This window comes from Aethalodelphis obliquidens, unplaced genomic scaffold, assembly GCF_003676395.1.
Source record: "Aethalodelphis obliquidens isolate GAN/ISIS:26980383/991018 unplaced genomic scaffold, ASM367639v1 scaffold73, whole genome shotgun sequence".
NCBI classification, from domain to species: Eukaryota; Metazoa; Chordata; class Mammalia; order Artiodactyla; family Delphinidae; genus Aethalodelphis; species Aethalodelphis obliquidens.
Window position 1 is genome coordinate 4,099,536 of NW_020838017.1, and position 26,930 is coordinate 4,126,465.

The window sequence follows — 26,930 nt, forward strand, 5'->3', positions numbered from 1 at the left end:
GATATGTGTTTATACATAGACTAATATACAAATACGTATTAGTTCTGTTCGCTGAGGCAATGAGCATTCCCAGTTCCTAGATCTTGATTTCTAATTATCATTCCCCCTATAAAAGCAACTATGTCACTTTAAAGAAATGGTAGGGAAAATACAAAATAAACCTAGGGCATTTTGTACTACCACATAGTCAGGTAGTGTTCAAAAAATAAAAGGATGGGGTCATGCTAAAGGGACATAGGAACCAAACTGAAAGGACTCCCAATGGCCAAAGCTGGAAATATTTAAGAAACAAAATAAATAACAGTGTTAGATTATGACTCAAAATGTGAAATGAACACACCTGAGTCCATACTGATACAATTAAACAAATGAATTAATAAGTGAGGAGAAAAAGACAAATCTTTCTTACAGAATAGTTCCAAGTAATTTATTTAGATACTACCCCTTGCAGGAGGTGGAGATTGAATTCATCTCTCACCTGCTGAGGGTGTGCTAGACTTCGTGACTTGTTTCCAAAGAATAAAGTAGGGAAAGGGAAAAATAATAACTATTTAAGTGGAGGAACCCGGAAAACACTAAGTGATGAAGGTTAACATTGCCTGTGATGTCATGTGGCTTTCAAGGGTCCTCTGATGTAATGAGAAAGGCATTTCACCCCTGTGGTACCCTTTTCATAAACTATAATTCTAGTCTAATTGTGAGAAAAATATCAGACATACCCAAATTGAAGGATGTTCTACTAGTATTAGAACTAGTACTAGATGACCTACTAGTACTCCTCAAGACTTTCAAGGAAAGCAAGGAAAGAAACTTATAGACCAGAGGAGATTGGGAGACATAATATCTCAATGTAGTGGATTGGATCCTAGAAGAGATAAAGAAAAACCTGGTGAAATCTGAGTGAAGTGTGGATTATAGTTAATAGTAATTTACCAATGTTAGTTTCCTAATTTTGACAAATGTACCACAATAATCTAAGATGATAACATGAGAGGAAACTGAAAGGGGGTCAGGGGTATAGGAGAACTCTCTGCATTATGTCTGCTACTTTTCTGGAAATCTAAAATTATCCCAAAATAAAATTTTATTTAAACACCAACAATACAAATGACAACAAAACAAAGCAGATTAAGTATTGACCAAAAAATGCCCATGCCAGAAGAGTAAGTAGAGATGTGCACAATGAACTTAATAAAGTTCTGATAATGTGGGAAAAGCGAACACCCCACGATTCAAATAGCAACTAAATTTGAGAATCCCTGTTTCAATCCCTTTGAAAGTTCTGTCACTAGAGCATGTGACCAAATGATTGATCTCTGATTTTGATCAAACATTTCTCCCTGTTGAAGTGGAAAGAGGAGGAGGCTTGGGGAAGTGAATATAAGGTCCTTGAACTACTTACTACACAGGCCAGCAATCTATATCAGGGTTGTGGAGGAACATTGAGGGTTGTAGACATTTAATTTTTCTTATTTTTACCTGATAGGCTCTTCAGGCATATTTAGGAAAACACAGGAGAACTCAGAATTAAATCAGCACTGGCTTGCAGTGGGAAACAGTATTGATAGTAAGGAGATACCCATTTCAGCAATTTAAGCAGGTTCCAGAGAAACAGAATGAAGGAGCATGCTCTGTGTGTGTCCAGTGGTTAACGTTTTCTTGTCATGGCACATAGAGAGCATTTAATGCACATTTACTGAATAAATGGCTTAACGTCTTCCAGTGGTCAGTGCAAGAGATTAGAAAAAAAAAGATTTCCTGAACTTGAATCACAAAGACATTACTCATGAGATAAAATGGCAGCATGCACTTTAAAAAGATGTACAGTCTGGCAAGTTAGAAATGTATAATAATGTCCTGTTTATACTACTTCAGCCAACCTTTGTAATTATGTACTGTTTTATGGGGGAAAAAGAAGAAATGCTCTTAAGATGAGGAAAAGCTTTTGTTTTTCCCCAAGGATTTATTTAATTTCACTTCCTGAGGTACAGAGGTATTTTCAGAAAGCACAACCCTCCCTCTTTACATATCAGTGAAAAATACACTTTCTTAGAGCTTAAGAATTCTTGCCATCCCCTAGGAAATGTGGTAGGACACTTAAAAACTGTATTCCAAAGGCCAAACCCATCTTGGCAGGTGATATCATGGCTTATGTTTTCTTGGGGAGAAACAAGATGAAAATACATCAGAGAGAGGAAAGAAGAAAGAGGAGGGAGAGTGATTTAGGAATGAGTGGTGAGCTGTGAAGCAGGAAGAACCAGACGGTTCCAAAGGAGAATTAAGAGTCAGCCTTTCATCAGGGAAACTGGTCCTGGCCTCAGAGGAGGTGTGGAAAGGACAAGGGGCAAGGAACATGCCTTGAGAAGATTTGGTCCAGGACCTCTCCAAGGAAAATATTTTATAAAAGTTAAACAAGGAAAAAGACATCTGGGATTTGTCATTCCCCCAGAGCCTTTTGTATTTTTTTTTTTTTTTTTTTTTTTTTTGGGGTACGCGGGCCTGTCACTGCTGTGCCCTCTCCCATTGCGGAGCACAGGCTCCGGACGCGCAGGCTCAGCGGCCATGGCTCACGGGCCCAGCCGCTCCGCGGCATGTGGGATCTTCCCAGACCGGGGCACGAACCCGTGTCCCCTGCATCGGCAGGAGGACTCTCAACCACTGCGCCACCAGGGGAGCCCAGCCTTTTGTATTTTGAGCTGAGAAAAAGAGGATTGAGGCAAGGTAGGTTCACCACAAATAGAAGTGCTCATAAGGTGCTCACTCCCCAAATTCCCGAGCACATGGAGCACACAGGGCAAATGTGGGAAGCTGGAGGGATGGAAAATGTAACCCAAGGATGAAAGGAGGGAACAATGGGTGTATTTATCAACCTCAAACTAAGCACTGTAGAATTTGTTTTCCCAGATCTTGACCATAATGGAAAAATCTTTCATTATCAGAAATGAGATCTAATAAATGCTTCCTTTTTTTCACTACTGGCATTTTTTTTGACATACAAAAAGCTGTGTATAATAAATGTATACAATTTGATAAGTTTGGAGATAAGTATGCTTCCATGAAACCATCACCACAATCCATGCCACAAACCTATCCATAACCTCCAAATTTTCCTTCTGCCCTCTTTTATTATTTTGTAATAAGAACACAGAACAAATTTATCCTCTTAGAAATTTTAAAAATAATCAGTGGTTCTTTATAGGTCAGGTAAGTGAGTTAAATGGAGGGCTGAGGGCTAAATGACTGTCAAGTGTATGGAATCACTGGTGAAGTCTGACTAACAATATGAGAATCCAATGGATATGAGTCAGTGTCTTCCTTCAGGACAAACTGCAAGAAGGTAATTTAAAAAAAAAATTAAACTAAAAGCTCAATTCCTTGGTTCAAAGTATCCTATCTCCCTCTTTCTGAAGGCAATTTGGCATGCTTAAAAATTCAATAAAAGATTATATTAAATCACATTGGAGCTTCAATACTAGGCTTTATTAATCAATAATTATTTGCTGACTATCCACTATGTCTCAGGCATCGTATGAGGCACAGGGGATACTAGGGCAAACAAGAAAGAACATCATCTCTGCTTTCCTAACTTGTAGTTATCTCCCAATTAGCAACAGAATCTTTGAGAATGACATGGATTTAGCTCTCATTTCAGAATCTGTAGAAAGTATAGCTCCAAATTTCTGGTAGTGCGTGTCTGGGATTCTGACGTAATCATAAATGTTATACTTGGAGAGAAGGTCTGAGTTATAAAAAGATGAAACATATGCCTCTATCCATCTCCATTAAGAACACAGACATGTTGGAATTATGCAAATGGTTAAGAACAGTTCTACTAAACTTGACTGGTCTCTTACATTTTGGAGTGAGTATATCACCTTTGGAGATCATTGCTTTTCTTTTTTTTAACATCTTTATTGGAGTATAATTGCTTTACATTGTTGTGTTAGTTTCTGCTCTATAACAAACTGAATCAGCTATACGTATATTTATATCCCCATATCCCCTCCCTCTTGCATCTCCCTCTCACCCTCCCTATCCCACCCCTCTAGGTGGTCACAAAGCACCGAGCTGACCTCCCTGTGCTATGCGGCTGCTTCCCACTAGCTAGCTATTTTACAGTTGGTAGTGTTTATATGTCCATGCCACTCTCTCACTTCATCCCAGCTTACCCTTCCCCCTCCCCGTGTCCTCAAGTCCATTCTCTACGTCTGCGTCTTTATTCCTGTCCTGCCCCTAGGTTCTTCAGAACTTTTTTTTTTAATTCCATATATATGTGTGATCACTGCTGTTTTAAATAAAGCTGTGGGAGCTTGTGAAATTATTTATCCTCTGAGCCTCAGTTTCCTATTCTGTAAAACTGGGATAATACCTACCTTACAGAGTAGTCATATGACTAAATATAATATCAGTCTAGTGCTGGGTGTACAGTTGATCCTCAAAATGGTTGATTTTTCGCCATTAAATGGCTGATTGATGAAGCGGCAATTCTTCTATGTTTGGAAATATTCACACCTGAGGGGCTGGAATGAGTAATTACTGACAGAGATGATGTAGAGACAAATCATTCATCAGGAAGGACTAAAACACATCTGTACTGCTTTCCAACTCTGAGATTCTATAAAAGCCTTGATTGGATGTTGCCATGGAACTACGGTTTCTTCTTTCTTAATAAGCGAGTGTGGAACCCAATCTCCTTCAGAGGTTCAGATGGGCCTAGTTGTTTATTAAGCGTCTGACTTGGGAGGCACATTCCAGGTGCCTCTAATACATTATGTCATTCAATCCTCCCAACACCCTAGTGGGAAAGGGATTTTAAAGATGTAAAAAAAAGCCTCAGCAATATAAAAATTCAATGTAAATTCAGTATAATATTTAATGTAAAAATTCAAAAAAAATTCAATATCAACTCAATGAGTGAAGGAGTGAGAGTCTGAACTCAAGACTTTCTACTAATTCAAATCCACATCTTTCCCTCTCTTCAGTATTCAGGTTAAGATGTGGTTAAATTGGAACTTGATTTATTTGGCAGAAGGGGCCATAAGTAATGGGTATTTTTAAACTTTTAGCCCTTGGTAACCAAATTCTGCATATCCACTGCTAATTTCATGTCAGCAAGGGCCACCTGTGTTTCTTGCTGTTGCTGAGGCTACTTGGACAGTATTTTGCCCATTGGGTTCTGGGAGCACAGGTGTGGGAGCTAGAGTAAAAGCCAAAAAATCTAATGACTTTGAACTCCCAAAGCATGAGGCTCTGGGCTCTCAAGCCCTCAACTGAAGACACAGTGGAAATAATGAGAAGCAGCTGCATTGTCTTCCATCACTTTTAGGTTTATAAGCGTTCAGGGCAAAGGAGGTCATTGTAAATCATGTATTTTGTAAGTCACTGGTGTATTAGAAGAGACTTTTAAATGTGTGTCATGTCATAGTTGAATATGAAATGTAAATTGCATTTAAATTTTCTCATCAAGCCTGAAGAAAACAATTTTGCCCAGAGCTGTCCATCTGTAAGTTTAGCCAAGCAGGCACCAGCTATATTTCATAACAGGCTGGAGAGATACCCCAGAAAACAAGGGTGCTCTGGCAGAAGTGCTAATTCTCATTAGGTCAACTGTGGATGGGAAGAATTCCTCTGTGAGCCTTTGCAGCCCATTTAGCCACAGAGGAAGCTCAGTATAAAGTTCTCTTTTCCTAAGTGACCAACAGAGGCTGAAAAAGTTGAAAACAAAGGAAACCAGCTCTCTTTTCAAAGGTCAGCTGGGCTCTGGTTGTTAAACCCACAACATCTAGCAGATTATATTTAGACACTATTTTGCATACTGAACTCTAGTTTTGCATGAACCATTTGTGGCACGGAAGGCATTATGTGTAGAAGACAAAACCCTCAAACAAAATAATTTCTACTGCCTCTGTGTAAGAAGTAAACGAATCCTACTCCAGTATTTGCTATGATCTCTGTGTTGTTGGGATCTTGTGCAGTTGCTATGGAAATGCCAGGATCCCAAAAGAACATAATTTCCACTAGTACTACAAAAATGACCCCACTTAGCACAGTGAATTGATTGATCTCTGCCCTGTAATTTGGCAGAAGTCTCAAAGGCCTCTCATCTCTCTCACTGTTCTTTCTTATGAAATGCAGTTGGCTCAAAGAGCTTGTGTTAGAGAGTATTAAAGAAATGCACTGGTTGAGCTAAAAGCTAAAGCATGTATTTAAGGCAGCACATTTTTTTAGAATTATAATATCAAGTGATGTTTCATTTCTAGTGTAAGTTTAGGAATGTGAAATGATTAACCAGCCTCAATTGGTAGCATGCCATTTATTTTATTTCTCAGTGAGAGACTATCATTTGTTATCCATTGCAGATTTATTCTGAGGCTCCAAAGGTAAGCAGAGGAAAAAAATGTTTAGTGTCTAGGTCACGTTTGAATTGGCTAGGAAATCACAGAAGCAAAACAGATGAGTTGTTACCAGATTTGGTATTTTCATCATTTGGAATACGTCTAAACTCATTACTGTTCTTACTGCACTTTTCATCAGAGGAATTATATACACAAATTAGATACCACAGTGATCTGAATATTAGAGAGCTGAGATCCACTCTTCCCTATTTGCTGATGGGCAGTGAGCTGTCAAGGAGGCAAAGAACCCTGCCAGGGAATGAGGGGAATAATGTTTTGTTTCAAGTTGTATTGTTTTCTTCCATACCTGGGCTACCCAATTACTTTCCAATGTCTTTGACAGCCTCCCTACTTAGTTTAAAGATGTAGTCCTTCTTTGCCTGCCATTTCATCACAGCTGCCCTCACCCCCCCGCCCTCAGCCACCCAGCACACACCTATTCAGATTCTACCTTCTATAAGTCCCAGATCAGATTGCAAGTTCTTTGTGATGCTGTCTCAGCTAGTACAGCCAGCATCATTAAAATTTCTACATATAAAACTTTTTTCCAAACCACCAAGCCACTTATACTCTATGGCATTCACTGAGTTTTCCCCCAGTGAATCTAATAGCCTCTTTTAGTTTCCAGTCTTATCAATATCTCTGCATCATTTAGCATCATTCACCAGACCTCTGTGCCCATGCCTGTTGTGATTCTGTCCTCTCTTGTTGCCCCTTATCTCTGTTAATGCTCTTTCTCGGGTCCCCTGCTGTCTTCCCTTCCTTTCCACAACATTTGTTCATTCTTTCATGAAACAAACATTTACGGGGCACTTATCAAGTTCTAGGCTAAACGCTGAGGATCTGCAGATACAATGATGAACAAGGTGTGCTCCTCCTCCATCAAGAAGTTTACAGTCTAAAGTAGAAGAAAGGTCAGCAGATCAGCAATTGTTGCTTGATGATTCCTTTTGTAGACGTGTGTGAAGTCTACTGCTAATGAGAGCACAGAGGAAAAGGTTCTAAAATCCAGGTAGGAGAAGGAACAAAGGAAGGCTTCCTAGAGAAGGTGACCATTTAGCTGAGTCTTGATGAAGGGGTAAAACTTATTCAGATGAAGGAGAGAGTGTTTTTCAGGCACAAGGAACAGAATGTGACAAGACATAAACACATGGAATAGCACGTTGGGGAAATAAGGAGCTTGTGGATTGGGAGGCAGTGTGGTGTAGCGGGGAAGATTATAGTCCCTGGAGTTGGAAATGGAATTGGATCCTGGACATATGACCATGGACAAATTGCTTAATCTCAGAGAGCCTCAGTTTTATCATCTATAATATGGGAATAGTAATATCTACTTGTGGTGCTCTGGAAGGTAGTTTAATGATAAATAACATAAGGCACCTGCATCAGACCTGGCAACCAAGTAGACACCCAGAAAACTGTAACTATGATTATTATGGTGATGGTGATGTGATGGTTAGTTTTATGTGTCAGCTTGGTTAGGCTACAATGCCCAGATATTTAGTCAAATGTTATACTGGATGATTTTTGCAAAGGTATTTTTTGGATGAGATTAACATTTAAATTGGTGGATTTGAGTAAAGCAGATTACCCTCCATAATGTGGGTGGGCCTCATCCAATCAGTTGAAGATCTTAAGAGAACAAAGACTGACCTTCCCTGAGCAAAGGGGAATTCTGCCAGCAGGCAATCTTTGGCTTGAACTTCAACTCTTCCCTGAGTCTCTGGCATGCTGGCCTACCCATCAGTTTTGGACTCATCAAGCTCTCCACAATAGCGTGAGCCAATTCCTTAAAATAAATTTCCCTCTCTCTCTCCACACACACACACACACACACACACACACACACACACACACACACACACACACATGCAGTTGGTTCTGTTTCTCTGGAGAACTGTGACTGACACAGATGGGTTACCTGAACCCCCAACCGCCTACTTGAAATCTCCACTTGGATATCTAATAGGCATTTCTAGTTTAATATATCCTAAAGCGAGCTTCAGATAACCTCCCCTCCAAACCCTACTCTTCTTGCAGTCTTTCCTATTCCAGTAAGTATCAACTCCATTCTTGTAATTGTTTGAGTCCCAAACCTGATGTCATTCTGGACTGTTCTTTGTCTCACATCATACATCTGATTCACTGTCAGGGCCTCTTAGCTCTATGTTCAAAACATATCTAGAATTCACCATCTCCACCACTATCCTCATGGTTAGTGAGGATTATTGGAACACCTTTCGAAATGGTCTTTCCTCATCCCCTTCTCAGAAGCCAGAGAGATCCTGCCATCCTCTGTTCAAAACCGTCCAGGATCTCTCTGAGAGTGAAAAGGCTGAAGTCCTTACCTGGCCCACAAGGCCCTACACAGTATAGCCCCTTTCCTCTGGCCTCTCCTCCTACTACCCTCTTCTTGGTCATTATTCTTGGCCAATCTGTCCTCCATGTTGTTTCTCAAAGTCACTGCATCACAAATGTCTGAGGGACATTCCACTTGGTATTCTCTCTGCCTGGAATGCCTTCCCCAGATTTCCACATGGCACTCCCCTTCTCTCCTAAAGGTCTCAGCTCAAGGCAGTGAGGCCTTCTCTGAAAATTCTGTCTAAAATGTCAACTTCCTTCTCCCGTTACCCTCCCCACACAGAATTCCTGTCCTCCTTCTTTGCTTTATTTTTCTCCTTAGCACTTATCACCATCTCACCTACTAGATTTTACTTATTAACTTCTTTACCCTCTGTCTCTCCCCACTAGAATCAGGCTGCGTGAGAGCAGGGGTTTTAGTATCTTTCGTTCAGTGCTGCATCCCCCAGTGCCTAGAACAGAACCTGGCACTTAATAGGAGCTCAATAAATATCTGTTAAATGGTCAAATGATCAAGATGATGATGACGAGGAAGAGGAGAATAACTGAAATAGAGGTAGGGTCCTAATGTGTTATTTGTGATATAGGAACATGTCCATCTCTCAGATCTCCCAGTCTTAGAAAATCCAATACCTGAATGTTGGGCCAATCTCCCCTATCATTTTCACCAAGAATGTTTACTTAAAATGCTGATCACTGGGTCTTAATTCTGGAGATTCTGATTCAGTAGGTTTGGAGTAGGCCTCTAAATCTTCATTTAAAAAATGACATCGATGGGGGCTTCCCTGGTGGCGCAGTGGTTGAGAGTCCGCCTGCCGATGCAGGGGACACGGGTTCGTGCCCCGGTCTGGGAGGATCCCACATGCCGCGGAGCGGCTGGGCCCGTGAGCCATGGCCGCTGAGCCTGCGCGTCCGGAGCCTGTGCTCCGCAACGGGAGAGGCCACAACAGTGAGAGGTCCGCGTACGGCAAAAAAAAAAAAAATGACATTGATGCAGGTGCTTCTTGGACCATATCTTGGGAAACAATGACTAGGACTGAGTCCCAAATTGTATAAGCCATGTCTAGCTCCCAGATGTATTTTATTTGGTCCAGAAAGTAGTGGCTCACTAAATGTTTAAGAAAAGTACATTACTTATCAACACTTAAAAGTTTCCTATATCATCATTATTTGCAGATTTCTATTTTAATTTGATGACCTGACAATATTGGACCTGTATTTCTAGATGGCAATAATTGGCTAAAGCTTGGTGGCAGCTGCAGATTTCTTTTAAAAAGGACACATCTAACCGTCTACTCTGGGTTACCACAGATACCATCCTCCTCATTATGTCTTAAACACTGCACTCATTTATCAAAGCCCCAGAAAACATTTGAGTCTGGGGCACCTTTCCTAACCAAGCCAAGCCCAGGAAGGGACTGATGTCAGGTCAGCATAACTCTATACAAATCCTGAAACTCAAAAAGTCTGTTGGCCACTGTAAATCCAGGAATCCCAGAACAGGCCACACAAAGACCATTTCTGTGAGGAGCATGAAGAAAATTGCCTTTTTCTTATTTTGCTGATGATTCTGTTCTAGAGGAAATATAAACCACTAGGTAGTTTCTACGTCAAACTTTTAATACATTAGTCAGTCATTTTACTGGTAAGGAGCAATTAGATTTATATAAAGATGTACATTGAGTTTTTCATCATTCTTCCAACAGAAACAGGTGATCAGGTCTTGGCTCCTCAGAAGAACTCTGCTCATCTCACCAGAAGACAGACAGACACGCATCAAGAATCATGCTCCAAAAGGAATATTCTGATTGGACCAGACACCTGCTCTTTAGCAGAGTTCTCTCCTAGGATACTCTCTTTTGGTCAGCTTGGCAGTACGGTTTTGGTTGTGATCTGGGCTGTGCCACTCAAGTGTCATCCAACTCATTCCTAAGTAAACTTGTCTATTTGCCTCAAGAGTGGATTAAAAGAAAACAGGCAACCACACTTTGGAGAGCCCAATATAAACATACATAAACCCTAGGCTGGGAGTCCTAGCCTCTGAGAGTTGCAGTCGTATGGCAGTAGGAGCCACAGCTGTGACACTGAAGGACCATTACGGGCAGAACTAGTGGCTCACCAGTCAGGCTAGCAGACAGTTTGGTGAAACATGACCTTGATGTTGACAGTAAATAAAGGTAACGGGCTCTCAAGGGGTACACTGAGACATTTGGGATCATGCTAAAGGAAGGGAGGATACTCTAGTTCCTAGTGACTATAATTGGTTGGAGACTTGGTCAAAGATATTTTCCATTGTTACCCCGGGATCTTCACTATCTCCCCACAGCTTCTAAGGTCTAGGAAGTAGTGGCTCCACAGATAGCAGAGCCAGCATTAAATATGAGTTCAAATGTCACTTTTTCCCTATTCAAAGGTGAAAACACTGAAGATACGTATTCCTGCAGTTTTACAGAAGTTTTAAAGTTATTGGTTCATGTCAAATCCACTGTATTGAAATGGTAATTGACTTTTTTTTACCATCTAAGTACCTGTTGTAGATTTCCCTAAGACTACTAAGTGCATTAGATGAGTGTCTAGTCAGGTGTGATCCTCAGCCTTAGCTGGCAGCCCCAGGCCAGTGAATCAATTTGAAGATGGGTGCTACTTTTGTATTACTATTGGTCACAAAAGGAGCTCAACAAATGAGTGTAGACCAATGAGAGGAAAGACACTCCTCCCCTGGAAAACCATCTGAGGACAAATGACTCATTTCCTGTTTCCATATAGAAGTGCAACATATTGGAAAGAGCGCAGGTTTTGAGCTTTGAAGGACTCAGGTTAAGATTAAACCTCTGCCACTTCTCAGGAGTATGGCCTCTAGCACTTTAGTTGCTCTCCTGAGCTTTAGTTTTCTCATCTGTAAAATGAAGATAATATTGATACCTCATAGGGTTTGGGCTTGAATAAAAAATGACATGAGTAAAGGATCTTGCCCACTGCCTGACTCACCAAGGCTCCATTAAGCATCACGAATTTGGTTATTGTGATTGTTCTTACGCTAAGAATGTCATAGGGAATCAGAGAGCCATAGAATTGAAAGGGATGTAAAGTTTTCTAATCCTACTCTGTTTAAGAGGCACAAAGCATTTCAGATAAGGGATTATGCAGTTTTTGCTTTAGAGTGTTATTTCCATTAATTAACATTAATACTAATATCACCTAACATCGTTTGAATACTGACTATGTGTTAAAGTCTGGTATTTAATGCTCACTGTAACTATTATTATTATTGTCTCCTTGCTTTACAGCTGAGGACTTGGAGGTTTAGTCAAGTTCCATCACTTGCCCAAGGTCAGACTGCTGGCCTTGATCCCTGATGCTCTCAATACCATTCTATGTTGTCTCCCATGTTCAGACTCCCAAGGTCAGTCTTCCTGCCCACAAAAGCCCTTCTTTTTTTGTTTTTCTAAATAAAAACTAGGCAAATGGAACACATATACCTTCCAGGCATATAAAACCCCTGCTGATACCAGAGTCTCAAAAAAGTACACACACCTGACTCATTAGCCTTCTGTTTTTTGACTTCTTTTCACCCTAGCTGTATCTCAGCAAATTCAGAGGCTAAAATAGTTTTAAATGCCCTTGGCTTTTTCTGTGATGATGTGCAGTAGGATACCCTTTCTGAAATCTGTCTGAGAGATTCTGGTCTAAGGTTCCACTTCATAATCGTACACGTTGAAGTTGCTACATGACAATATTCAACTGCGTTAGTCCAACATGATATAGTGTGACACTGTTCCAGGTGTAGCTGTGAAAATGTGAGCAGGGAATTTGGGGGACAAGGTGAACCTGACAGAGCACTTAAGGGTGGAGTCTGGTTAGGATGCTAAGGGTCAGGTAAGATTGGAAGGAGGTAGAAACATTCATTTGAGGGTCTTTTGCTGGTGCACAGGCAGAGTCTGGGTGATGGGGGTGGGCAGGCAGCTCTTCTGCAGGGACCTTGTGTGTCTTCAGCTTCAGGGGTTAAGTTCATCAACAGGGGTAGTGGTCTGGCTCTTTGGAGGGAAGAGTGTCTGCCTTACACCAGCAATATGTACTCTATAAATATTTGTGGGATCAATGAATAAGAGTAGCTGAGGAAGGGAGGGAAATGTGAAGACAAGGAGACATTAGCAGCGTGACATTAAAAAAGAGATGCATTTGGGGTGACAAGCAGAGAAGGAGGTGACTCTTCAGGTCAGGTGGTCAGTTGTAAATGAGAGGTTTACTACAAAAATAGGACACAAAACTCCATAGTAAGTTGTGGATGGATAAGTGGATGGATCCAACTGTTAGAAGTCTGTAGTGTTTATAACTGTGGGGTGGAGATTATGGACAGTTTTATTTCCTTCTTTTTGTTTATCATTGTTATCTTATTTCATTGTTTTATTCAGGTTTGTTAGAGTTTACCTACACATTATTCTTGGGTCTGTCGCATCTTGCAATGAACTCTGACAAAGCCTTTGTCCTTTCGTCACATGAGGAACTGACTGAAATCTGTAGGTCAGGTGAGCCTAAATGAGACTTTTTCTTAACTTATCCAAGGTTCATTTAACTCTGTCTGCTTATCCACATCAGCCAGGAGCTGACAAATGTGCCTTTCTCAATGAATCTTTCTGCCAGTTCTTCACAGTCCTTGTTCGGGTGCTTTTCTCAGCTTACCCAGACATCAGTGAGAAAAGGGAGATTTACACTATCTCTTTGAATTGACAGTGCCCTATTTTCTTTTCTTGTATGCAACCCCATGTATAATTAAAATCCTATTAAGTTTTGGTAGCTATTAACAACAATATTATAAGAAAAGCTGTTTCCCAGCCCAATTGATTACAGGTACTGTTGGCTTTGCTGGTGAAATGTATCTAGCACAAACATTGACTTTGGTATTTTCTTTCTTCTTTGTCTTGCATTTCTTTTTTAGCCTTAGAGGTAGTGTCACCTGGGGCTTGATGCCAACCTCTTGGTGCTCAGCAGGATAAAGAAGCCTGGGGAGAATGTTGTTTGACATTAAAGAGTGTTTAAAGTTCATTACTTGTGAATGTACTGTTGTGTACAGAGCAATTTATGCTACACCCTTCTGACTCCCTTTTTGCTTGGATTAAGTCTCAGCTCTGATTTGTCTGATGTTTATCTACATTAAGCCTCTCTCTTTCTTTCTCTCCTTCTCACTCTTGTTTCTTTTGTAAATAAAATACCTGAAGAAAACAGAGGTGAAGAATGGTAATGGGGAGGAATGTTGTCTGGAGACTTTTCTGTATGATTACTATAATTTGAGGAACAGATGTGGGGGAAGATTCCCCTGCTTTCTGAAGAATCTAAAATTTAGGCTTGTGTATAAACAGTTTGGAACCCATGTAATTTCGATATTTAAAGAATAAAGTCCTGGTGTAACCAGCCACATTTTTTGGTGAACTCTCCGTAATCTAAGTCTAGCGGTGACCAGAGTCCAGAGGATGAAGTAGTAGGTTTGGCTGTTTGCTTCCTCCTGGTTTTCCCTTTCTATGCTCCCTTTCTCCTCCAAGGTACTCTTGTCTTCACCAAGACCTCCCCCTTGGAAGGAACTGATATCAGGCATGGAATGGAAGTGAACGGAAGTCTTTGTGTTAGCATTTGCTGGAATTTTGAACTTCATTACTCGTTTTGTGTCAAAGGAGAATACTCTGAGAAAGTATTTAGTAAAAGATAAGAGGTACAAGTCAAGTCTGATGAAAGTTGATTAACTCCTCCAAGCCCCTGTGTCTGCTAAAGTGGGATCTATCAAAGGTACCAAGGGAGCAGTGGGTAGGTTCTGTTCAGGTGGATAGGTGAGAAAAGCAAGGTTATAACATATTCTCAGAAGTGTTTTTTATATAAAAGAATTACATATTAAGAAAAGGATACTGGGCTTCCCTGGTGGCGCAGTGGTTGAGAGTCCGCCTGCCAATGCAGGGGACATGGGTTTGTGCCCCGGTCCGGGAAGATCCCACATGCCGCAGAGCAGCTGGGCCCGTGAGCCATGGCCGCTGAGCCTGCACATCCGGAGCCTGTGCTCCACAACAGGAGAGGCCACAACAGTGAGAGGCCCCCGTACCGCAAGAAAAAAAAAAAATAAGAAAAGGATACATGTTTACTAACTTATATTTCATTATTAGAAGCCAAGTGTAAGAGCAAGAATTAAAGGAAATGTAAACCTTATGTACAAACTAAAGGTTTTGTTTCTTTTGTTTTGTATTGTTTTTACTACTTCAAATCAATAAGCTCCATCAAGCTGAATATTTTTTTACAACCAGAAGAAGGATATTATTACATATATCTCTGTATCTGTGTATTTGTTTTCTCAGGGATAATAATAATTAATGTTAATATTCCATCTCTCTCTCTCTCCCCCCTGCCCCCGTCTCTCTTTCTCTCACTTATTAGCCTCTAATGAAAATTCTCTTTGAGTGCTGAGTTTCTGGGTCTTTGTAATGCAGAAAGGAACTGCATCAGATATGGTCAGTTTCACTCTCAAGAGTAATAATTTCAGGGAAAATGATGGAGGTTAAAGAAAGGAGTAATGAAAAAGACTGGGGAAAAAGGGAGAATAGGGAAGGGTTGAGAACAAGCTTTGGAAGCACGGAATTGGGAAAGAGAATTTTAAGAAGTAAACTGGGGTTATACATTGATGTCCTTTGAGAGAATGGAATGAAAATTTTGATTAGTTTTGATTACTAGAGTGTTTTCCTTTGAATACAAAATAGTAATAAGAGAGAACCATGATAAATCCTCCTAAATATAATTAGAGCTTCACAAATGCATACATATATATTCTGTATTTCATGTCTGAAATGATTACCTAATCTGTGGTTATTGATTTTAAGATGCATCATCATTTCATATACCTACATTTAAGAAAGACAAAAACTCTTTCAATAATTATTTTAACAAGTCACCAATTATAAGATGCATCTGTTTCAAAGATGTTAAAATGTGAAAAAAAATGTGTATCAGTAAAAGAGTATAGAAAATAATAGAATAGAATACACCAAAATATTAAGAGTACTTATCAGTAGATTTTGGAATTGTAAGTTATTTTTGTTGTCTTCATACTTGTATGTGTTTTCAAAGTGTTTTATTCTGATCATGAGTTACTTTTCTAATTAGAACCAAAAACATGGTTCAGACGTAGTTTTGCAGGAAATTAACAGGGAATGAAGCCCTATGCTTCTGTGAACTTCTGATCTCACTGGCAAAATGCTACAACTGCTACCACCATCAGATAATTCTGTTCCAAGGTCCAGCAAAAGAGTCTTTGAAATTATTGTTACAGCTTGTTCTGTGGATTTCCTAGGACCTAGTGAGTGTCCCTGCCCATAAAACAAACATAACTTTACTTAGCATAAATTATTTGTACATCTATAAATGTAGGCATATCCATTTACAAAATGTAATAGTGGGTGAATTTCTAAATAGTGCAGTGCACAATTTCTTTTCAATGGCCAGTAAAATGTTGAAGTCTACCCATATGCCTCAGGCCTTTTTGCTTCTCATGCTTTCTTAGCTCATTTGAAGGCCAGTGGGCTCAAGGTTTGAAGAATCTGCCACGTAACCTGAGGGTTTAACTCTTCCAAAAGACTGGATTCAGGGAGTTAAAGGGTATATGTGCCATCTACCACCTTCCCTTAGTGAACAATCCAATGGAAGAAAGAAGTTTAATCGGGAAGAGACTTTCATATTTCCTATGGCAGGGTTTCCAGATCAGTGCCTAAGGATACAGAAGATTTTGAGTCAGAGGGAGGTAGCTTGGGAGGGAGAAGGACAGCGATTGCATTTCTGAAAAACTTTCCCCCAAATCATCATCTTTTAATGATTTTTAAGATAATCATCAAAAAAGCTCTAGAGGAAACTACATGAAATATGCAATAAAACATTAACGGTTAGATAGTGAGACATGCAGTCAAAGGGTGGTGGCTGTTTTATGTGCTTGCTCCCAACCCAAAGTGCTCTCACTCCCAGCACCAACAGAACCTCACTTTGCTTAGAGTCTGGGCCTGTCCAGAGGGCCTGGAGGGCTGATCTCCAGGGCGCTGAATAGGAAAGACTCATCCAACTGGAAGGAGGAGTCGGGTTCACAAATTCAGGCCAAGAAAAATAGGTTGGAGTCAGAGGTCAGAGGTAACTTTGAGTCCAGTGTAGTGTCTGCCTCTTAATATGTCCTCTGGATCATCTCTTGCACAGTCATGGATTGTTTCTGGAAAGAGACTATTTCAATACAGAGGCAGTTTAAGGGAAAAAGAAAACAACTCTAATAAAACCTCAGTAAGACCGGGAGAGCAGAAGACAGTGCTGTGTAGCAGAGTGTGTGCAAATGTGCAAGTGGGGATGAGGGAACCTTCTTGCCTTCTGGAGGCCTTTGGCACGTGGAGCAGTTTGGCTTACATCTGGACTGGAGACAGAAGCCTTGGACTTAAACCTTGGGGCAGCTACCACACAAGGAGAGACAGCTGATTGCAATAGCTTGAACAGGAGCAGGGAGAGGACAGAAGTTAGACTGCGGCCCAGAGTTTAGGCTAAGGAGCATGTGATGCATTCTGTAAGGAAGTTTGCAGAGGCAGTCAGAAGTGGGACTGGCTGGCATCGCAAAAATACCAGTGAGGGCAGAACCAGAGAAATACTGTTTTGTTATTCTTTTAATGATGCTTTTATGACTTACAGAATTTAGGTTACACGGTTAAACTACTGCTCTGGCACAAAGTGACTCCTGACTTTGCATTTGATCACTGAGGCTAGAGACTGAATCTGTCCAGTGATCATGGCCCTGAGGTGGTATTCTGTGTCAGAGATAAGACCTATTGCTGGGTATTGCCCCTCTTCTAATATATGGAGGCTGAAGGACTTGAGGACTCTAAACGTGGCAACCTTCACATAATTAAGCATGCCCCAGATTTCCATGGGTTCTCCAGCCTTCAGAAGGAATCCTTTCCCCAAACCAATATTCTCATCTCGCATCTGGTGAGCCCTGAGAAATCCATTTATTTTTTCAGAATGGAATCCATACTTTCCAAGTATTTCCTGGGAATTTCCAAGGAACAATTAAATATTCTGGTTGTTTGTCACCTAAGAAGAGAACTACAATGCAGGAAAAAAAGCTTGGAACTGGATAGAGACATCACTCTTTCTAGACCTGTTGGAAATGCCCTTCCACAAGGTTCTTTACTTGACATTGTCCAGCCACCAGGTTCCAAAACTAAGCCTACCCGCTCTCAGAAAAATGCCTTTTATCAGAAGTTTCCAATTTAGGCTTATCAGCTCACAGCCCATTTCCTCCTCCAGACTAAAGCCTTCCCCCTTTTCTCCTTCAGGTGATTTGACAGAGGAGACATATTTTTCTTTAGGGGAATGCCCCGCCCTTGTTTATAAGATTTGGTTTAGCTCCCAAGTCATGGAATAGAGCAAGTAAAATATTTGACAAAAGTTGTTATAGTTGGAAGTATGTCACTTTTGGGGGTTTTAGAAGATTAGAAGGGACATCCATTCTTTTTTTTTTTTCTCTCTTTTTTTTTTAACATCTGTATTAGAGTACAATTGCTTTACAATGGTGTGTCAGTTTCTGCTTTATAACAAAGTGAATCAGTTATACATATACATATGTCCCCATATCTCTTCCCTCTTGCATCTCCCTCCCTCCCACGCTCCCTATCCCACCCCTGTAGGTGGTCACAAAGCACTGAGCTGGTCTCTCTGTGCTATGCGGCTGCTTCCCACTAGCTAGCTATTTTATGTTTGGTAGTGTATATATATCCATGCCACTCTCTCACTTTGGCAGGGACATCCATTCTTAATGATCCAACCACCATGAGGTGAAGACATGCCAGAATTGCTATCTCATCTGTCCTGCCATCAACGAGTCTTAGCTTCTAATTTCTTTCTTAACCACACACACACACATACACACACACATACACATATACGCTTCATAAGAACAACACAGTACTTCTTTGTAGACAGGGATGTCTAGATTAAAAACAAAAAAAGTCTTAATCTGTAAAGGTACAATCATACATCTAGTTTATATTACTAATTGCTGGTCAGAAGCAGTGTTCTAGAAGAGAAATGGGTGAGTACCTGTGTTATATCTGCGTAAGTAAAAGACCCTGCCCAAATGGCCATTCCCAAAGACAAATTCTGTTACAGAAATTTTGCTACAGAATAAAAAATCTGCACTCAAATTGTCATTTGATGTTTTAAATTTTCATCCTCCATTGGCATCTTCCTTACAAAAATAAATAAATACAATCAAATAAGACCTTGAGAGGCTGTCCAGTTTCAAACAATTTTAAGGCACATTTGAATAATTTTGGTTAAGGATAGTCTACTAAGGTAAATATCTGGATAAAAGTGGTATTCTTCGTCCTGCTTCATTTCCAGAATATTCTGAGTTAGGATCTATGAGGAGGAAGAGAATAAGCACTTGGATTTCACTCTGGAATAACTTTCTTACAAGCCAACACAATTCGGTGAAGCAGCAAATATTTCTACCGCCACTACTTTTATACTTAGAAAAGGACTTTCTTGTCTTTTAAATGATTCTTTGGAAAAATATTTTAAATCCTCCTGGGTCTTTTTAATATTTCAATTCTTAGCCTAACCTTTTGAATCATTACTTTCTGGCTTACCTTTGGGATTATGTTTTTCTGTTTGATCGTCAGAGTTCCAGTCTAGTAAAAGGTTTACCCAGAATGAACATAGTAGAAACAATGGAAATGGCTACCTATGTGGAGTTCTCCAATTTACTGCTCATCAGGACAAGAAGGGAACTTCTGAGGTTATGTCATCTGGACCCCTCATGGCCTTGGAGATAAAGTCTTTGCATTTTATTTTTATTCACTCTCCTGGATTTCATTCTACTTTCATTTTTATTCCTCTAGATGCTCATTCGTTTCTCTGATTTTTGTCTATCACTTAGACAATGATATATCTCTTAGCAATGGTATATCTCCTACACAACGATATAGCTGCCTGATTTTATTGTATTAAATAAACATTTATAGAATGTTTTGCTCACTTCCCCTTTCTTACATTAGTTTTCTCTCCCTTCTCCTTTATCTGGTAAAGACCTAAAGGAGATAAGAGAGCCAACCATAGGGATAAATATCTGGTAAGAAAACTTTCCAGAAGAGGAAACAGCAAGTTCAAATCCTTGAAAAGGAGCATGGCATGGCTGGCATAGGTTGAACAAGAACAAGAGGGTAGAAAAGATGAAGTCAGAAAGCAACTAGACCTTTATAAGCTATGAAGGGGCTCTGGTTTTTCACTCTGACTGAGATGGAAAGCCCCTGGAGGATGTTGATCAGGTTTAATCTTTATCTTTAAAAGCTCACCCACACTAGCAGGTATGTTGAGAATAATATTATGACCAACAAAGATCAAAGAAAGGTACAAGGGTGGGAGCCAACTGAAATAACCTAGGAAAGGGATAATGGTGACTTGGACCAAGTTACTAGCAGTTAAAGAGATTAAAGAATTGTTTGGATTCTGGATGTATTTTGAGAGGGGAGCCCACAGGATCTGATAACCAATTTGATGTGGGATGATGAAGGAAAGAGAGGTAAAGGGTGAATCCAAGATTTTGGCATAATAAACTGGAAGAAAGGAGTTGCCACTAACTGAAAAGGGAATGGCTGAGGGTAGAACAAATTTGCAATAAGAACAAGATCAGGAGCTCAGTTTCTTTGGATATAGTCACACTGGGATTCCTAATGTCTGTCCAGATATAGATGTCAAGTAGGCAGGTGAATTTATGGATCTGGAATTCAGGGGACTGTTCCAGATTGCAGATACAAATATAAGAATCCTCATTATATATAGTATTTAACTATGGGAGAACGAATGAAATTTCCAAAAGAGTAAGAGTGTAGCTTAAAAGGAGAGGAGGTTCATGGATAGTAGTCTAATCCACCCAAGAGTTTTCATGGATTATGTCCCGTTACTGTAAAAGTCTCACTGGCATAGCAGTCTGTCCTTGCTTTAAGGGAAAGTGCCCAGAGAATAAACATCCCGTTGAAGGTTTTTTTTTAATTTCCACAGAGCACACACATTCACTGGTGCTGATCCAAGAACAGGTGTGTGTTGTCTGTGAGTCTGTATGTTTGTACATTTTTTCTTCTGATTTTGAAATATGTTGGGTGTACCAACTTGCTGGAAGTGTAATCTACTGGAGGAGGAAAAAATACCAAGATTCGTTAGAAGAAGTAAGTTAATTAATAAACCTAGAGAAAACTGTATAGTTCCTGAGTCCTTGTGGAGAAACTGATGACATATGGAGAAGGATTCTGCTGAACGTGTACTTCTTGCTGCCACAAGAATGAGGTGAGTAAGAATGCTATTGCAGATGGGAGAAATGCTTGACTGACTGCACAGGTGCCATCTCTGGTTGCCTTGGTTACAGGCAACTTACTACACATGCAAATGAAGTAAGTGGTAGTTAGCAGTGGAGCAACAGGTGACCTAGCTAGCACTACCTTGGGGGCACTACCTTGTGTGGCAGGGATAGGATGAGGACAGGAGACAAAGGACTCATTGTGAATAACAAGGGCAACAGGAACAAGGTTCCTGTTCAGCAACCGCTCAGTGTAGCAGAACCTTTTATATCTTCCACTAAGTTTGGTCAGCCTCAATGTAGATAACCTGCATCACTGCCACCCTGGTCCTGTCTAATGGCCTTCTAATGCTGAATAGAAGGACACCCTAGGGAGAACAATGTGGGCGGGTGAACAAAATCATTTAAAAATATCTTTCTTCTCACAAAAGGGAAGAGGACATTCTGAAATTCATCTGAGCATTTTAGCATTAATTTCTTTGTAAATCTGTGTGGGTATATACCCCCAGATATTAGTTATGCATTATTCCAAGATAAGTAAAATGGAAAATAAATCATTAATAGAATCTATGAACATGGTTCTGCTTGCTCAAACCTTTATAATAAATCCAAATCTCACAAGTAATACAGGTAACATTTAAGAAAGGAGATTGTTACTCCCATTATATGGATTTGGTAGCTTGATCTGAAACAACTCAGAATTTCTTTGGAAGTCTGGGTGTGAAATTAGCTCCCTCTTCCTCATCTGGCAGGCTTCGCTGGGTTAATGAAGTCCCAGGAAGAAGGCTGCCCACTTACCGTGAGGGCTGGGGCACAGCCTGATAATCCAGGGCTATCAGAACCCACGATGAGTAACAGTATTATAGCTGGGCCTCCTTCTCGAAGCATTTAGAGCCAATTTGATTTTTATTCTGCCTCTGGCACAAAGGTACTTTGGAAGCTCTAATGTGGACATTTCAATACTGGCTTTACAGGAATCTTAAAATGTTTCGAGAGTTGGATTGAGGAAATAAAGGAAGCAAGGAAACAAAGACCCTTATTTCTGATTCTAAAGTTGATTTTCTGCCACCTGGATAGAGCTTTCACGAGGCGGAAATGATGCACAGTGTAGATTTGGGCCAGCAAAATTGGGAAGTCAATTATTTTGTTCCATGTGGTTTCACAGGGGGAAGAAGAAGATGAGCTAGTTGAAAACCACTGGGGAGAATGCCAGATGTGTAACATGCACCCGCAGGTGATGATCACGTTGGTCATGTCGTCTGAGCAAGGGCAGAAGCTCCAGCTATGAGCACAAGCAGATGGAAGACCAGTTTTTATTCTTGGCAAAATAATAAACTCAACACTTCAGAGCTTTAAAAGCTTTTCAAATTATTTATCATCAGATATTCACCCAAACACCTATTCTTCCTATTAACATTTATGCCAATAGGAAGAAGTACCTCATGGCTAAATGAAGCCCACAGATTGGCGATTATCATAGTACATTAAGGATGCTCTGTTTAAGGGAATACTTTAAATAACTAGTGTCTCTTTGCATTGATACAATATATCTTTTCCCCCTATAATCTGAACAAGAATACCAACAACCTGCTTTCTCAGAAATAGCATTAATAACAGCTTAAAGATGAAATTCTTATATGGAGACACTAACTGCTTTGAGAAGATTCATTCCTACCCAAAGCAAACAAAAACATTTGGAAATTAAAGGCAGAATTCTTATTTTCTTTAAATAAGATGGAAGGAAGCAGTGAGTATTTATTTAAAGCTTGACTTTGTTGCATATATACTTTCAAAGAGAAAATGTTGAAAGATGACATTTCTCTACAAATAACAAATGCTGGAGAGGGTGTGGAGAAAAGGAAACCCTCCTACACTGTTGGTGGGAATGTAAGTTGGTGCAGCAACTGTAGAAAACAGTATGGAGGTTCCTCAGAAAATTAAAAATAGAATTACCATATGATCCAGCAATACCACTTCTGGGCATATATCCAGACAAAACTATACTTCAAAAAGATACATGCACCCCTATGTTCATAGCAGCACTATTCACAACAGCCAAGACATGGAAACAACCTGAATGTCCACTGACAGATGAATGGATGAAGGTGTGGTACATATATACAATGGAATACTACTCAGCCATAAAAAAGAATGAAATAATGCCATTTGCAGCAACATGGATGCAACTAGAGATTATCATACTAAGGGAAGTAAGTCAGAAAGAGAAAGACAACTATAATATAATATCTCTTATATGTGGAATCTAAAATATGATACAAATGAACCTATCTATAAAACAGAAACAGACTCACAGACATAGAGGACAGACTGGTGGTTACCAAGAGGGAGGGGCTGGGGGAGGGATAGAGTGGGAGGTTGAGGTTAGCAGATGTAAGCTTTTATAAATAGAATGGATAAATAACAAGGTCCTATAGCACAATATCCTATGATAAACCATAATGAAAAAGAATACTAAAAAAAGAACACATATATATATATATATATGTGTATAACTGAATCACTTTGCTGTATAGCAGTAATTAACACAACACTGTAAATCAACTATACTTCAATAAAAAAAAGAAAGATGACATTTCTTTGTCAGGATATATTTTTAATAGAAATGGTACACACCCGTGTAACCTACACATTCTTTTTATGCAGAAGCATTGATTGACTGTTTATTATTATTTATTAATTTGTTTATTATTCTCTTTATTAAAGATCTGTACCAACCACTTTGTAATATGGGTGACCCCAGCCCCTGCCTCTTGGATATGCCTTAGGGAGGTATCAGCTTTCCTGCTGATTGCTTTGTTCCACTTCCTTGCTGCATGAGAGAACTTCGAGCAGTTAGCTTTCTGACTAAACTCTAGGAGATAAACTTTTTACAAACTTATCCTACTTGGAAATTACTGTAATTAACTAAGAAATTACCATACACACTTGTTATTTAGATCTTCTTGTTTAGATCTATATGTAGGTCTTGTTATTCAGCACATTGATAAACATATCACTATATCATGAATTTGATTTTTTAGATATTTTGTATTTGATTAAAATTGGTTTCCTTTGTGATTTTACATATTTTATTTTATGTTTTTAAGGACCTTATTCTGAGAAAGTAGTCACAGGTCTCACCAGAATGCCAAAGGGGCCATGACACAAGAAAAGGTTAAGAACTCTGAGAGACTTTTTTGCAGTTTCATTTGTCTGAAAATGTTTTTCTCTTGCCTTTGTTTTTTGGAAATTCTTTTTTTTGCTGGATATTAAACTCTAAGTTGGCTATTATTTCTTTCAGCATATGGAATATATCTATCCACTGTGTTTTGGCTTTCATGATTGCTACTGAGAAGTCACTGCTAATCTAATTTTCACGACTGAAGATATACTCCTTTTTAAAACTACTATTAAGTAGTTCTTTCTTTTGTTTTTCATTTTCAGTGAATTGGATTTAGATGTGTTTTTTTCTCTTTTTTGATTTGTTTGGCTTCTTGAAGCTATGGCTTGATGTCTTTCAATAGTTTTGGAAGAATTCTTTGAAAATTCTCTTCAAGTTTTGCCTCCACTCCATTATCTTATTTCTTTTTTTTTTGCGGTACATGGGCCTCTCACTGTTGTGGCCTCTCCCGTTGCAGAGCACAGGCTCCAGATGCGCAGGCTCAGCGGCCATGGCTCACGGGCCCAGCCGCTCCGTGGCATGTGGGATCCTCCCAGACCAGGGCACGAACCCGTGTCCCCTGCATCGGCAGGCGGATTCTCAACCACTGCGCCACCAGGGAAGCCCCATTATCTTATTTCTTTCAGGGACCTTCTCACTCTATGCCCTACATCTTTCACTCTTTCTTCTGTATTTCATAACTTTTGTCTACTGTTGTGTTATTTTCTCTGGTCTACCTCCCAGTTGTCTGATTATTTCTTCAGCTGTGATCAATTTGTTGTTATTATTGTCCATTGAATTCTTAATTTGGGTTATTGTATTTTACAGTTGTAGAATTTCTCTTTGGCTTATTTTCAAATCTGTTATGTCACAATTCCAGAGTCCTTGAGTTACAGCTTTTTTTTTTACCCTTCTATTTTCTCTTTTCCAATCATGTTTCCTTTCTCTGCATTCATCAGAATGACATGTAGATTAAAAGGCACAATTAAACTTTACGTTTAAAAATAAGTTTAAAATCACTGAGGCATTACATAGAGCAGAACTTGAGTACTGGAACTTCTCTCTGGGCCTCAGTTTCCTTATCTGCAAAGTGAGGGGACTGGGAAAGATCAGTGTTTTCCAGAAATTGTTGGATTTTACAAGCCAGTAAAATTTCCAAAAATAATTTGGTATGCATTAAAGGGTTGTCAAAGTTTTATGTTTCTAAACGACGATATGAGCAAAACAAACCATTATTTCTGAAAAGAATGGACATTTAACACAAACAAATTTTAAAATAATGATCAATTCTTCCAAAAGAAAATCAGCTTGCATATGCTATGTTGTCCTTACTTTTCTGCTGACCAGTCCTCAGACCCAAGTTTTGGAACCAGACTAATTAAGGATATGAAGTTCCTTCCAGAATTTACATTATCTGACTTCTAAGATAAAGTACTAATTATGTAGAATTTTTAATGAACACAATAAGAGATTCATTAGAGAGATAATATGGCTTAACTTTGTTGAGGAAAGTTTCATAGCAGAGTCAGGACTCTCACTGGAACTGGTTTAAATCAGTCTAAGAATGTCCTGGCAAGTTTAAAAAATTCCCAAGGCTCAGGCCAGTGCCATTCTCATTTAATTGGTCTGCGGTGGAGCCCTGACATGGATGGTTTACAGCACCCAGGTGATTCTAATGAATAGCCAGGGCTGAGAACCACTGTGGAAACCTCACGGGCTTTGAAATCAGAAAGTTTGAAACCTTAAACAAAATGAAAAGACAACCCACAGAACGTGAGAAAATATTTGCAAAGGATGCGGCTGACAAGGGATTAATCTCCAAACTTTCTTGTGGCTAAATATCAAAAAAACAAAGAACCCAATCAGAAAATGGGCAGAAGACCTAAATAGACATTTCTCCAAAGAAAACATACAGATGGCTAAGAGGCACATGAAAAGATGCTCAACATTGCTAATTATTAGAGAAATGCAAATCAAAACTACAATGAGATATCACTTCACACCAGTCAGAATGGCCATCATAAAAAAATCTACAAACGATAAATGCTGGAGATGGTGTGGAGAAAAGGGAACCCTCCTACACTATTGGTGGGAATGTAAATAGGTACAGTCACTATGGAGAACAGTATGGAGGTTTCTTAAGACACTAAAAGTAGAGCTACTACATGATCCAGCAATCCCACTCCTGGGCATATATCTGGAGAAAAACATGGTTCGAAAGGATACATGCACCCCAATGTTCACTGCAGCACTGTTTACAATAGCCAAGACATGGAAGCAACCTAAATGTCCATCAACAGATGAATGGATAAAGGAGATGTGGTACATATATACAATGGAATATTACTCAGCCATTAAAAGGAATGAAATAATGCCATTTGCAGCAACATGTATGGCTCTGGAGATTATCAAACTAAGTGAAGTAAGTCAGACAGAGAAAGACAAGTATGATATCGCTTATATGTGGAATCTAAAAAAAATGATACAAATGAACTTATTTACAAAACAGAAACAGACTCATAGACTTAGAGAACAAATTTATGGTTACCAGGGGGGAAGGGTGGCAGAGGGGATAGATTGGGGGTTTGGGATTGACATGTACACACTGCTATATTAAAACTAGATAACCACCAAGGACCTACTGTATAGCACAGGGAACACT